This window comes from Phocoena phocoena, chromosome 6 (genome assembly GCF_963924675.1).
Source record: "Phocoena phocoena chromosome 6, mPhoPho1.1, whole genome shotgun sequence".
Classification (NCBI taxonomy): Eukaryota; Metazoa; Chordata; class Mammalia; order Artiodactyla; family Phocoenidae; genus Phocoena; species Phocoena phocoena.
Genome location: NC_089224.1, coordinates 13,193,688 through 13,205,857, shown reverse-complemented (window position 1 = coordinate 13,205,857; position 12,170 = coordinate 13,193,688).

Genomic DNA, 12,170 nt, shown 5'->3' with positions numbered 1-12,170 from the left:
AATGTGACTCGTTCAAGATCAGATAGTTGGGGGACTTCCCTGGTAGTCCAGCGGTTAAGACTCCAGGATCCCAATGCAGGGGGCCCGGGTTCGATCCCTTGTCAGGGAACTAGATCCCGCATCCTCAACTAAGAGCCCACATGCTGCAAATCAAGACCCGGCACAGCCAAATAAATTAATAAATACTAAAAAAAAAAAGAAAAATGATCAGATAGCTGGTACATGGTAGAGCTAGAATCAGGAGACTGTCCTACTCTAAAAGTCCATTTTCCTTTGATGAAATGCTGTAACTAGAGAGACAAAGATTTGGGGGTTGTGGAAAGAGGAAAATAAAGTTACGCAGGGAAGATGAGGATGTTTTCTGTGCGAGACTTGCCACTGTTCTCAGAAATGCCCTTGATGGAGAGCTATGGCCCTCGACCTCCTGACTCCAGACACAACGGCTCCCTTGCTCCATTTTGGGGGGCCTCTCCCCACTTCTAGTCTTGCTTCAACGTCCTTAGTCTGTAGCCTCGTCCTGCTTGTCTCCAGAAGGAGATCAGTCCCATCAGTATGTAAATCTCAAGCGCAGTACAACCTACTACACTCCTCCTTCCTAGTTTGGATTTCTAGCAAATTATGGGGGCGTATGTGTGACCAGTGAGGTGACTGGTGGTGTCATCCTGTACGGAGTGCACTCGCTTTTGCCTACATCTTATATCATCTTATTCAAAACTGTTAGCCTTGCTCTAGTGTTTTCCTATCCATGGAAATCAAATACATGGATATTTTCACCACCCAAAATGTATCCACCTGTAGTTTCGCAGCGAGGGGACAGGTGTACACATTAGCCAAGGACTGGGGAAGCTTACCAGAATCTTCTCACGGGAGTCTGGCAAAAGAGCAGAGTCTCCATCAGGGTTTTTTTGTCCTTCCTAAATCTAATTCTGGGGATATTTCGAGCTAGGCACCTCTCCGTCTTGACAGGCACCTCAAGCACGGGAAGAAATTCATCTGAGCTGTGGTCAGCTGTTGCCGTTTCTGTCTGGAGGTCCAGGAGGTAGAACTGGCACAGGTCTTCTGTGAGACAAAGAAATGTTTATTAAATGATCATTAATTACCAGAGAGTCAAGCATAAATTTAGTTGGTGTGGTAGCGTGGAGAGGCTGGGTAAAGTTAAGGGGTCCCGCCAGCTCCTGGTTCTAGCTCAGACAGTGGTACCAACAAATTTCAGGGTGAGCATGGGAGCTCCCTTCTAAAGAAGTTAGCCTCTAAATGTGGGGAAACTTTCCCCACTTACCCCAATAGCTTCTGCAAAAAGCACTGGGAATTGGTCTTTTTAAAAATATAACATTGTGGGCTTCCCTGGTTGTTGAGAGTCCGCCTGCCGACGCAGGGGACGCGGGTTCGTGCCCCGGTCCGGGAAGATCCCACATGCCGCGGAGCGGCTGGGCCCGTGAGCCATGGCCGCTGAGCCTGCGCGTCCGGAGCCTGTGCTCCGCAGCAGGAGAGGCCACAGCAGTGAGAGGCCCGCGTACTGCAGAAAAAAAAGGCCTTGCCGCGCGGCTTTAGGGATCTTTCTTCCCCGACCAGGGATTGAACCTGGACCCTAAGGCAATGAAAGTGCCAAGTCCTAACCACTGGACCACCAGGGAGTTCCGTAAAAGATGTATCTTATATGTCATGATGACCCCATTTTACCTGTAACATGTTTCTATGCCACAGACATGGACGCTGTAAAATGTCAATTATAAAATTTGGGGCTATGTTATTTGGCACTTGTAATTTGGAAGACTTTTGATATACGATTGTATAAAGCAATGTATAAAATCACAAAATGATGGAGATAAAAGACAAAAAAGTCAGCGACTATTTTTCCAAACTTCTCACTTGGCGGGTGAGGAAACTGACAGCCTGGGAGTTGGAGTGACTTGCCTGAGGTCACACAGCTTCTAAAGGCAAGGCTACGACCAGGTCTTGTGATCACAGGGCCTCTGTGTCTGCCCTCTCCGTGCTATTTGTGTGGGATATATGATATTCTACCACCTAACCAGCTGCCAACCAGCTGGGCTTTCTATTTATTGTGTAGCAACACCACCAACCAGCTCATTGCTGGACACAGAACTTATTTAATAAATGCTTGCTGAGGGGATGAGGGAGCTGTGCGATGCTCTAATATACCTGCATTAGGTGCTGTGACCATTGTTTCTATCGGAAAAGCCCATGATCCAAATGCATTCTACACCCTTGGGATAGGCACTCAGGAGGAGGGGCTGGATAGGGAATCTCAGGCAATCACTCGGTATTGCTCGAAGTGTGATCCCCTTTAAACTGGTCAAGGAGCTTTCTAAAAATGCAGGTGACAAGAATCTTATCCCATTTTGAGGTCAGCATTTTACCTGAAGACAGTGCCCCCTTTGACCCACTGCCTCAAGCAGCCCCTAGACCTGGGTACACATGGATCCCAAACATTTAAAACTCTCTGCTTCCTAATCTTTTTGTCAATTTTGCTTAGTTCTTTTGTTTTTTTTTAATTTTTAACTTTTATTGGAGTATAGTTACTATACTATACTCCAATGAAACTAACTAACGTTGTGTTCATTTCAGGTGTACAGCAAAGTGAATCAGTTATACGTATACATATATCCACTCTTTTTAAGATTCTTTCCCCATATAGGCCAGTACAGAGGATTGAGTAGAGTGCCCTGTGCTATACAGTAGGTCCTTATTTGTTATCTACTTTTATACAGAGTAGTGCGTATACGTCAGTCCCAATCAACTGCTTAGTTCTTTTGATGCCCATAGCCAGTGGGATGACTGTGAGTCAAGAGCAAAGAATCTGAAGTTAGGCTTGAGTTTGAAACTTGGTGTCCCAATGACTGCATTGTTGGCTAAATTACTTCACCTCTCTGAACCACTCTCAGTTGCCACATTTGTAAAATGAGAATAATAGTAGTATTTGTCTCTTACAATTGTGTGAGGCGGTATTGAATTAGGCAGTGATAATGTGTGTAAAGTTCCTGTTGAGTGTTTGGGATTCAACAGGATAACATTACGTGTTACTTTTTTTTTTTTAATTTAATTATTTATTTTTTTGGTTGCGCCGGGTCTTAGTTGCGGCTCACTGACTCCTTAGTTGTGACATGTGAACTCTTAGTTGCGGCACGCATGTGGGATCTATTTCCCTGACCAGGGATCGAGCCTGGGCCCCCTGCATTGGGAGCGTGGAGACTTAACCACTGTGCCACCAAAGTCCCACATGTTACTTTTGATTTTGACATAATTTCAGACTTACAGAAAAGTTACAGCAATAGTACAAATAACTTTGTTAAGATTCCCCTAATGTTGGCATTTTATTTTACTTGCTTTCTCTCCATAGAGATAGATCGATATAGGCATATCTATGTAGATAGATAAATTATATATATATATATATAAATTTTTTTCTGCAACACATAATTAACGTTGCAGATATGATATCTCTTTACCCCTAAATTCTTCAGTGTATATTTCCTAAGAACACAGAACAACTTATCACAGTGATTACAATTCAACAACATAGGTTTGAATTGCCTGGGTACACTTATAAGCCGATTTTTTTCCAATAAATACGAACTACAGCACTGGAAGATTTGTGGTTGGTTGAATTTGCAGATGCAGAATCACAGATATGGGACTTGAGCTTCTGCAGATTTTGGAACTGTGGAGGGGCCTGGAACCAAGGATCTGGAGGACGACTGTACTTATTAAGATATCGTAATGGAAATGTTTGAAGTACTTCCACAGTGTTTCTCTGACTCAAATTCAGATCGTGATCCAACCAACTTTTACTGAGCACAGATTATGTCAGGCATAGTGCTGGATGCTTTGAAAAACCTTCCAATAAATTCTCTCATCAGCATCGTGAAGTAGGTTTTATTAGTTGGTAAATTGTCCAGTTAGTAACTAAGAATCAAGGTGCTTAGTAAACTGCCCAAAGGACCTTAGTTAGTGGTAGAACTGGGATTTGAACCCAGATCTTAAGTCCTGGGTTCTTTCCAAAATAACACTCTTAACAAAAAATGGTGTTTTTGTTCTAGATGGCTGACCACATTCTGTTGTAAAAATTAGAAAATTAAACAAGAAGCAACTCTACCGGGGCCCCTGGGTCAGTGTGTGTTCTTATCTCTACTCAGCTGTCATACGCTTCTGCAGCCTAAGCTCTAGGGGTTTTGTTTTCATAGTTCTCTCTCACTCTGATGAGCTCTCCAGAACCTGATTTCAAAATGGTCATAATCCTTTTGTACAGTTTTGCTGGGAACCAGCTCTTTTATCTTCAGATACCTTTGGTAAGGTTAATCTCTGAAATGAAAATTTATTTTCCCAGGGTGTGCTGATGATATTGTTAATGTGTCTGAGTGCATAGGACTTGAGAAACTGGAGATGTATCTATGGGCTTGCCTTTTGCTCTGGTCAGAGACTCTCTCTAGAAGCAATCAAAAGCTGGATTTGTTCTGTCACTCCCCAGCGACATGAAGCTTATCAGTCTGGCTCAACCCTCTTATGCCTTAATATAGAGAAGGATAATAACGACGCAATCCACTGGGGTGACGTATCCGTTAGAGATGTTAAGTTCTGAGGGACTCTGACCGGACCCTTCTGGTTCCGGCATTAATTCTACTTCAAATAAAATCCTGTGCTTTAATCAGCAGTGCTGGCTCTCAATTGCATTAAAAATTCAATGGGAAAAGAATCTTAATTCACAGACCACGCACCTTAATAGACAAAGAACTCCAAGGAGCTTGGGAACAACTGGTTAGCCATTGTTTGGCCAAGTTGAAAGAGAGCATCTGGAAATATTTGGGGTCTCTGCCGATAGAGCTTGGAAATGGGGGAGCAGTTCTTTGGAGAGGTTGAGAACTCAGACTCTCTGAGTCAGGTTGACCTGGATTCAGATCCCAGCTCCGCGTGACCCTGAGCAAGTTAATTTCAAATTCATTGTCTAAAATGATGGCAATACCTACCTTTCGAATGTTCCTGTGAGACAATGTAAATACAACACCTCGTTTAGACCCTGGCCCTTAAAAAATTATCAAAAAATGGTGACTATAACAATAAACTTGAGCGAGGCAAAACCCAATTTTTCGGTTTTTTGGGTTTTTTTCTCTCCTCTGCTGTTTTCTCGCTTCCTGTTCTTTCCCTCTTTCTTCCCACACCCTCCCCATTCCTCCTCCCTCCCTCCCCCCCACCCCCAGACCTATTCTGGATGATCTGAAGGAAGACGTTAATTATGAAAGAACATCCGGTTCTTGGCATTCTGTGTAGAAGAAATCGATGATTTTGAGGACCCTAAAGAGAATCACTGATTTTGTAAAGGCTTAACAAAAAGTCAACAATCAAACACAAGTTTTTCCCCTCTGAATCATTACATTCTGTTGTTCCTGAACATCTGGGCAGAGGGGAGTTCTGTCTTCACTTGGGCCTCCTCAAAACCCTGCTTCTTGGGCTGTAGTTATGTCTATGTTTATGCCTCATTTGAAGCATAAGCCATCATTCCAGGATTCTTTTTCTGGAGCTGCCACTAACTATGTGGGTGAATTATTTTCCAACTTTGAACTTCAGTTTTTAAAATGGAACAAGTCAGGCGAGACTTGCTATAATTGATGAAAGCCAATGAACATACCACTCAGATTTAATGCTTAATTGTATACTCTTATGTCTTTTCCTGTGTATCCATCTCATCTTGACAGCAAGCTCTTCAAGCAGGGGGACAGTGTCACACTCCATAGGAAAGGGCATAAAATTTAGAAGTAGGAGCCCCGGGTTCAAGCCCCAGCTCTGCGCCCTCCCAGCTCATGTGACCTTGGGTGAGCCACTGCATCTCTGCCCTCTACGCTTTCCTCCACTATAAAGCCGGCTGATGTACCCAAAATACAGGGTCACTGTGAGGACTAAAGAACATAATCATTAACACAGCACTTGGTAAATTTAAAAAGGATGTTCATTACTGTTAATTGTGTTGCCCCAGAGCCTAGCCACTATGCAACCTTAAATAAGTTTTTGTTGAATGCCGACTGTTTTAAGAACAAAGCTAAGAATTTTGCTATTGCCAATTTTAAAAGCACTGAAGAAGAGGATTGTTGGTACATAATTAAAACTGACTTCATGGGCTTCCCTGGTGGCGCAAGTGGTTGAGAATCCGCCTGCCAATGCAGGGGATATGGGTTCGATCCCTGGTCCGGGAAGATCCCACATGCCGCGGAGCAACTAAGCTCGTGTGCCACAACTACTGAGCCTGTGCTCTAGAGCCCGTGAGCCACAACTACTGAAGCCCACGCGCCTAGAGCCCGTGCTCCACAATGAGAGAAGCCACTGCAATGAGAGGCCCACGCACCGCAACAAAGAGTAGCCCCTGCTTGCCGCAACTAGAGAAAGCCCACATGCAGCAACGAAGACCCAACACAGACAAAAATAAATAAATAAAATAAATTAAAAAAAAAAAAAAAAAACTGACTTCATTTCCAACGCACAATTTTAAACACACCAAAAAATACTTTCAAAACCAGTAAAGGGGGCTTCCCTGGTGGTGCAGTGGTTGAGAGTCCGCCTGCCGATGCAGGAAACACGGGTTCGTGCCCCGGTCCGGGAAGATCCCATATGCTGCGGAGCGGCTGGGCCCGTGAACCATGGCCGCTGAGCCTGCGCGTCCGGAGCCTGTGCTCCGCAACGGGAGAGGCCACAACAGTGAGAGGCCCGCGTACCGCAAAAAAAAAACCAAACAAACCAGTAAAGGCTTTGAGTAATGTTATGTAAATAATATTGAGGTGAATACTCTCTAGGTGCCTTCAGATGTATGTGGTTAGAATAAATATCAAAATTAAACCTGAAATGAAATACTAATGCTCTCAGTGGGATTAATTCTGTTAGGCTATCTTTGCACAGTACACAGTTCTTATGAAATTTGCATAGATAAATTTTAAAAGTTATTTTCTAATTATAGAAATAATATTGTAGAAGATAGTAAAAGTATAAATGCAAAACTAGTTCTATTAGAGTTCTCTAGAGAAACATAACTAATAGGATATATGTGTATATATATTATATTAAACTGATATATCATATATATGTATGTATGTGTGTATATATATATATTATACATAAAAAGAGATTTATTATAAGGAACTGGCTCATCCAATTATGGAAACTGAGAAATCCCACGATCTCCAGTTGGCAAGATGGAAACCCAGGACAGCCAGTGGTGTAGTTCCAGTTTGAGTCTATGTCTGAAGACAGGAGAAAACCAATGTCCCACCTTGAAGACAGAGAGGCTCTCTCTCACCAGCCTTGTTATCCCATTCAGGCCTTCACCTGATTGGATGAGGCCCACCCACATTGAGGTGGGCAATCTCCTTTACTCAGTCAACCAATTCAAATATCAATCTCATCCAGAAACACCCTCACAGGCACACCCAGAATAATATTTGACCAAACAGCTGGTCAAGTTGACACATAAAATTAACCATCGCATTAGTATTATAGAATATTTGGGAAATGCAGGAAAGAAGGAAAAAAGAAAAAAACTCTCCAAATTCTGCCACCCAAAGATAACCATTATTAGAGTTCTGACACGTTTCTTTCTAATCTTTTTTATAAATGAACCAAAGATCAGTTTTTTAATCATCTGTTCTATTGGACTAGAGATTTCATGTTGTCTCTTTTCTGATTTCCTTAGGGAATTATCTAAAATTTCCATTATGCCTCTGGTTTGGCACTTATATAATGGTTATTAGAAAAACTGCCTTGAATATATAGAAGACACTGTTATTATAAGCAAATAAAATGAGCATGGCCTACCACCCTAGGTCTCACCCCAAGGTGGGAGAAGTTGGCGGCTAAGTTAAGGGGGCGGGGCTGGGGTAGGGGGAGGTGTTAGCAATTCCTGAAGGACATCAGGGAATTCCAGCCGCCCTCTCCCAGACGATGCCCACCTCGGGAAACATCCCCAGATGTCCAGCCAATTGCTTTTTCCCCAATCCCAGCACTGAAGGTGTTAATAGCCCATCTCACCCCCCTGTGTCCCAAGGCTGAGGTGTGACTAGGGAAACCCCCAGTAAATTAAAGGTGGCAGCGTCTCTGAGGAGGGAGAGGTGACTTGTTCAGCATTTTAAGCCTTTTAGCTGGTGTCCTTTATCGGTGATTGATTTATTGGATATTTGTGCAACGGGCAGGGGGATTTGAAATATAACATAAGCGCTTCCGGAGAGGTCAGTACTCTAACGTTAGTGGTCTGAACAAGGATGTAATTCATATCTGCAGGTGCTTTACTCTAGTATCAAATACTTCAATAACATCATGCCTGTGGAATCCACTGGTCCCAAGGGCTCTATTTGTATTCTGATATGCCCACGTCTTTTCCTATGTGTGTTTTCCTTGCTTAAGGAGCTCTCATTTCCTTCAATAGGATATGTTTTATTTCATCCCTTTTCCTGCATTTACTCATATTAATGTCACCGCATTCACTGGTAATAGCTGAGCCTGGAAATAGCCCGCATAGCCACGTAAATACTAGCCTGAAATGCACCGCCTGGGATGCATTATGATGAAAGAATGGAATGGAATCCATTGGGTGGAAGTAACAGTTTCTTTGGAGTTCTAACTAAATGTTACCCAGTGAGAGAACACTGGAGGGAACATGTCCAGGGAACGTGGTGGCCTCTCCGTAGAGCCGGCAGGGTGGGGAGGCAGGAAGGAAAATTTAGGGTTTGGGATACTGTGTTTCCAGCTAGCAAGTTCTTGGTTGATGGAAAGAAGCAAAGCACAGTCAAAACATCCCTTTGGGTTTTGCATTTGTTTTATTCCTCTGCCGTAATATAACAACTGAGTTTTCCAATTGGCCAAAGCAGAAGATTTCAAAAAGTTTAGATGCCTAGGCCTGCAGGGCTCAACTCTGGTGACAAAATGCTGTCTTTTGGGCAAGGTTCCCTCTTCCTCTCCTCTTTCTATCTTTTCCAGTTCTTCACTTATGTATCTGAGTGATCGATTTGTGGTGGCAAAGCAATCTTGCTTAGTAGAAGGGAAATATGCTCTGGACCTCAGGCAGATTTGTTGTGTTTTATCAGCTCTCTAGCCTCTGAACTTTCCTTCTGTAAAATGGAGCTAGCAAGTTACCTGCTAGTTATCAATATTCATCTCACAGGAAAGTATAGAGACAAAACACATTTTTTGGCACGTTATAGGATGTAGTATATTATAAGCATGTGAAAAGGAACGGAGGATTGTGTTCAAAGTTACTTGTTTGGAACGCAAAACAAATTTTCCTGCAGAAAATATTTTGCAGTGTGGGATGCAGGTAATGACTTATTCTTCTGTGTTACAATGCTGATAGATGTACAGATGCTTTTAATTCAAATGGTGTAGGTTCACTCTTCCCTCTATCTGTTTAAATCCTATTTTATCTGGTAATATGAATGTAGGGGAGAGGGGCCCTTGTCTCACTGTTAGGAACAGAGTCTCTGGAGGGATGTCTTGAGTGCACAGAGAGACAGCCAAGGGCAGCCATTCATAGGCATAGGCTGCTGTAGGTCAACAAACATAATACACAGGTGTCATGTCCTATATTATCTGTAATATATGTATATTTGCTATATTATGTGTGTGTGTGTGTGTGTGTGTGTGTGTGTGTGTGTATGTGTGTGTCCTGTAAGAAGATACAGGCTGTGATCCCTGGGTTTTGCTGTGGGTGGCCAGCTTCCCATCTTAGGCTGCTGTTTTAGAAATACTTCCTTCTTGCATGAGCTGCTGGGGTGTCAGTTGGGAAAGGACAAGTACAGATACTATGAACTTGAGCCCTGCCAGAATTAGTCCTGGGATTTTGGAAAATTTGGGAAAAAAATATATTTAAAAGATTGGGTCCTGAAGAACTTTACGACAAATATTTCTTGGTTGCAGGAAGACAGGCTCAGTGGAACCTTGCTTTTGCAAACATAAAAGATCCTTTCCTTCTTGGAAAGGAGCGTTTACAAATAAATGAGTCTCTAAAGAGAGCAAACTGTTCTGCAGGGTAATGTAAAAGGATGTCTTTGTGGGCAAAGTTGTTGTACCTCCTCAGCTTATTTTCTTTTTTAGGAAACATTTCCCCCACTATATGGATTTTGATAGTCCTCAGCTAAAAATGATTGTTGGTCCTTGATGAAGCCATTCCTCACACAGATCAGGGACAAGCTCCAGGTGAGCTGATAGAGGGACCCTGGAATGAGACCAGACCGGGTGCTTAAAACTCAACATGTGAAGGCCCACGGGAATGTCATTCCAAGCTAAGTAATCCAGCCCCGCACACCGAGCTGACAGTGGATTACTGGGCTCTGACAGATGGGAGAGATTTAGGGTAAGCTACCTTGAGACCAGGGGGCTGCGTTTCCCCCAAAAGTGAAAATTCCTATCTTCAATCACGCAGCAAGTGGACAGATCCGGGGGTGGAAGAGGAAGACGGGGGTGGCATTGGGGTGTAAAGGAGATGGGGTTTTGAAGACATGAGTTTTCAGGGAGAGAGGGATGCTAGAGGCCTCTCTAGCTCCAGTGGTGGGAGACGACTCAAAAGGAGGTGGGACCTTGAGGCTTCAGGCTGGGAGACAATAGATGGGGGTTGCGGGAGGGCAAAGACCCAATGAGATTAGGGAGTAGTGGGGGAATTGAAAGAGAGAGATTGTCCAGGGGAGATGTTTCTGCTGACTGAGTTGGTCATTGGGTATTTTTTTTTTTTAGCTTGTGGGATCTTAGTTCCCTGACTAGGGATCAAACCCATGCCCCCTGTAATGGAAGCGTGGAGTCCTAACCACTGGACCGCCTGGGAATTCCCAATGGGTATGTTCTGAGAGTTCTTTTCATTGTACAAGTCTTGCATATATTTTGTTAGATTTATCCCTAAGTATTGTGTATCTTTTGCTGCTATTATAAATGGTATTGTTTTTAATTTCAATTTTTGATTGTTCCCATGCTACTGTATAGATACACAATTGATTTTTGTATATGAATTTTTCATCCTGAAACCTTGCCCAAATAACTTATCTGTTCTAGTAGTTTTCTTGCATTTGTTCTAATAACTGTCTCACTTTGGTTCTTTTAAAATATCTTCTATGTCTCTGTTTAGCTTGTTCTGTTTTTCCTCTAGCATCTTGAATGTATGGAATACAGTTATAGAAACTTTCAATGTCCTTTTCTGCTGATGCTATGATCTGTGTCACTTCCGGGTCAGTTTCAATGGATTTTTTCTTCTCATTATGGGCTGTATATTTCTCCTTCTTTGTATGCCTGGCAATTTCTGTTGGATGCCAGACTTTGTGAATTTTACATGTTCTGGTGGCCAGCTGGATATTTTTGTATGCTAACAGATAGCCTTGAGCTTTGTTCTGGGATGCAGTTAAATTGCTTTAAAACGGTTCAATCCTTTTGGATCTTGCTTTCAAGCCTTTTTAGGTGAGACCAGAGCAGTGTTTATTCTAAGATTAAACGGTCTCCAGTAGTGAGGTACTCTGGTGCCTCATGTACTGTGAGAGGCTCCACTCTGGCTGAACAGGCACTATTCCAGCCCTGTGTGTGCTCTGGGCCTTGTTCCCTCTGATCCTTTTTGACTGGTTCTTTTCCTGGCCTCAGGTAGTTTACTCACACAGGTACTGAGTAATATTGAACTGAGTAATCAATGGAGACCCTCTGCAGAGCTCCAGGGTTCTCTCGCTGTGCAGTCCCCTCTCTCTGTTCCCCCTACTCTGGCACGTGAAGTCTAGCTACCTCGGCTTTTCCGGGCACCCAGCAACATAACCTCAGTTCTGGGAGAGTGCAGGGCTCGCCTGGACTCTCCTCCCCGTCCTGCAGGAAGGAAGCTCTCTCTAGGCGATAAGTGTGGGCTCACCTCATTTCTTCCTCATCACTCAGGGTTCTCTGCCCTTTATTTTCTGATGTCTTACGTCTTGAGAATCATTGCTTCATATAGATTGTTTCAGGCATGTTGCCAAAATCTTGTCCTCTATACACCAGTGCCGAATAGAAATAAGGAGACAGAGTTTTGGAGGGAAGAGAAAGATTAGATTTATTTCTTTGCCAGGCAAAGAGGGAACACAGCAGGCTAGCGCCTCAAAAACTGTGCCCCCCCCCCCACCTGGAGGGGGTTCGTTAGGAGTTTTATAGTGTTCACGGAGCAGGGCGTGATCAGCTCGTGG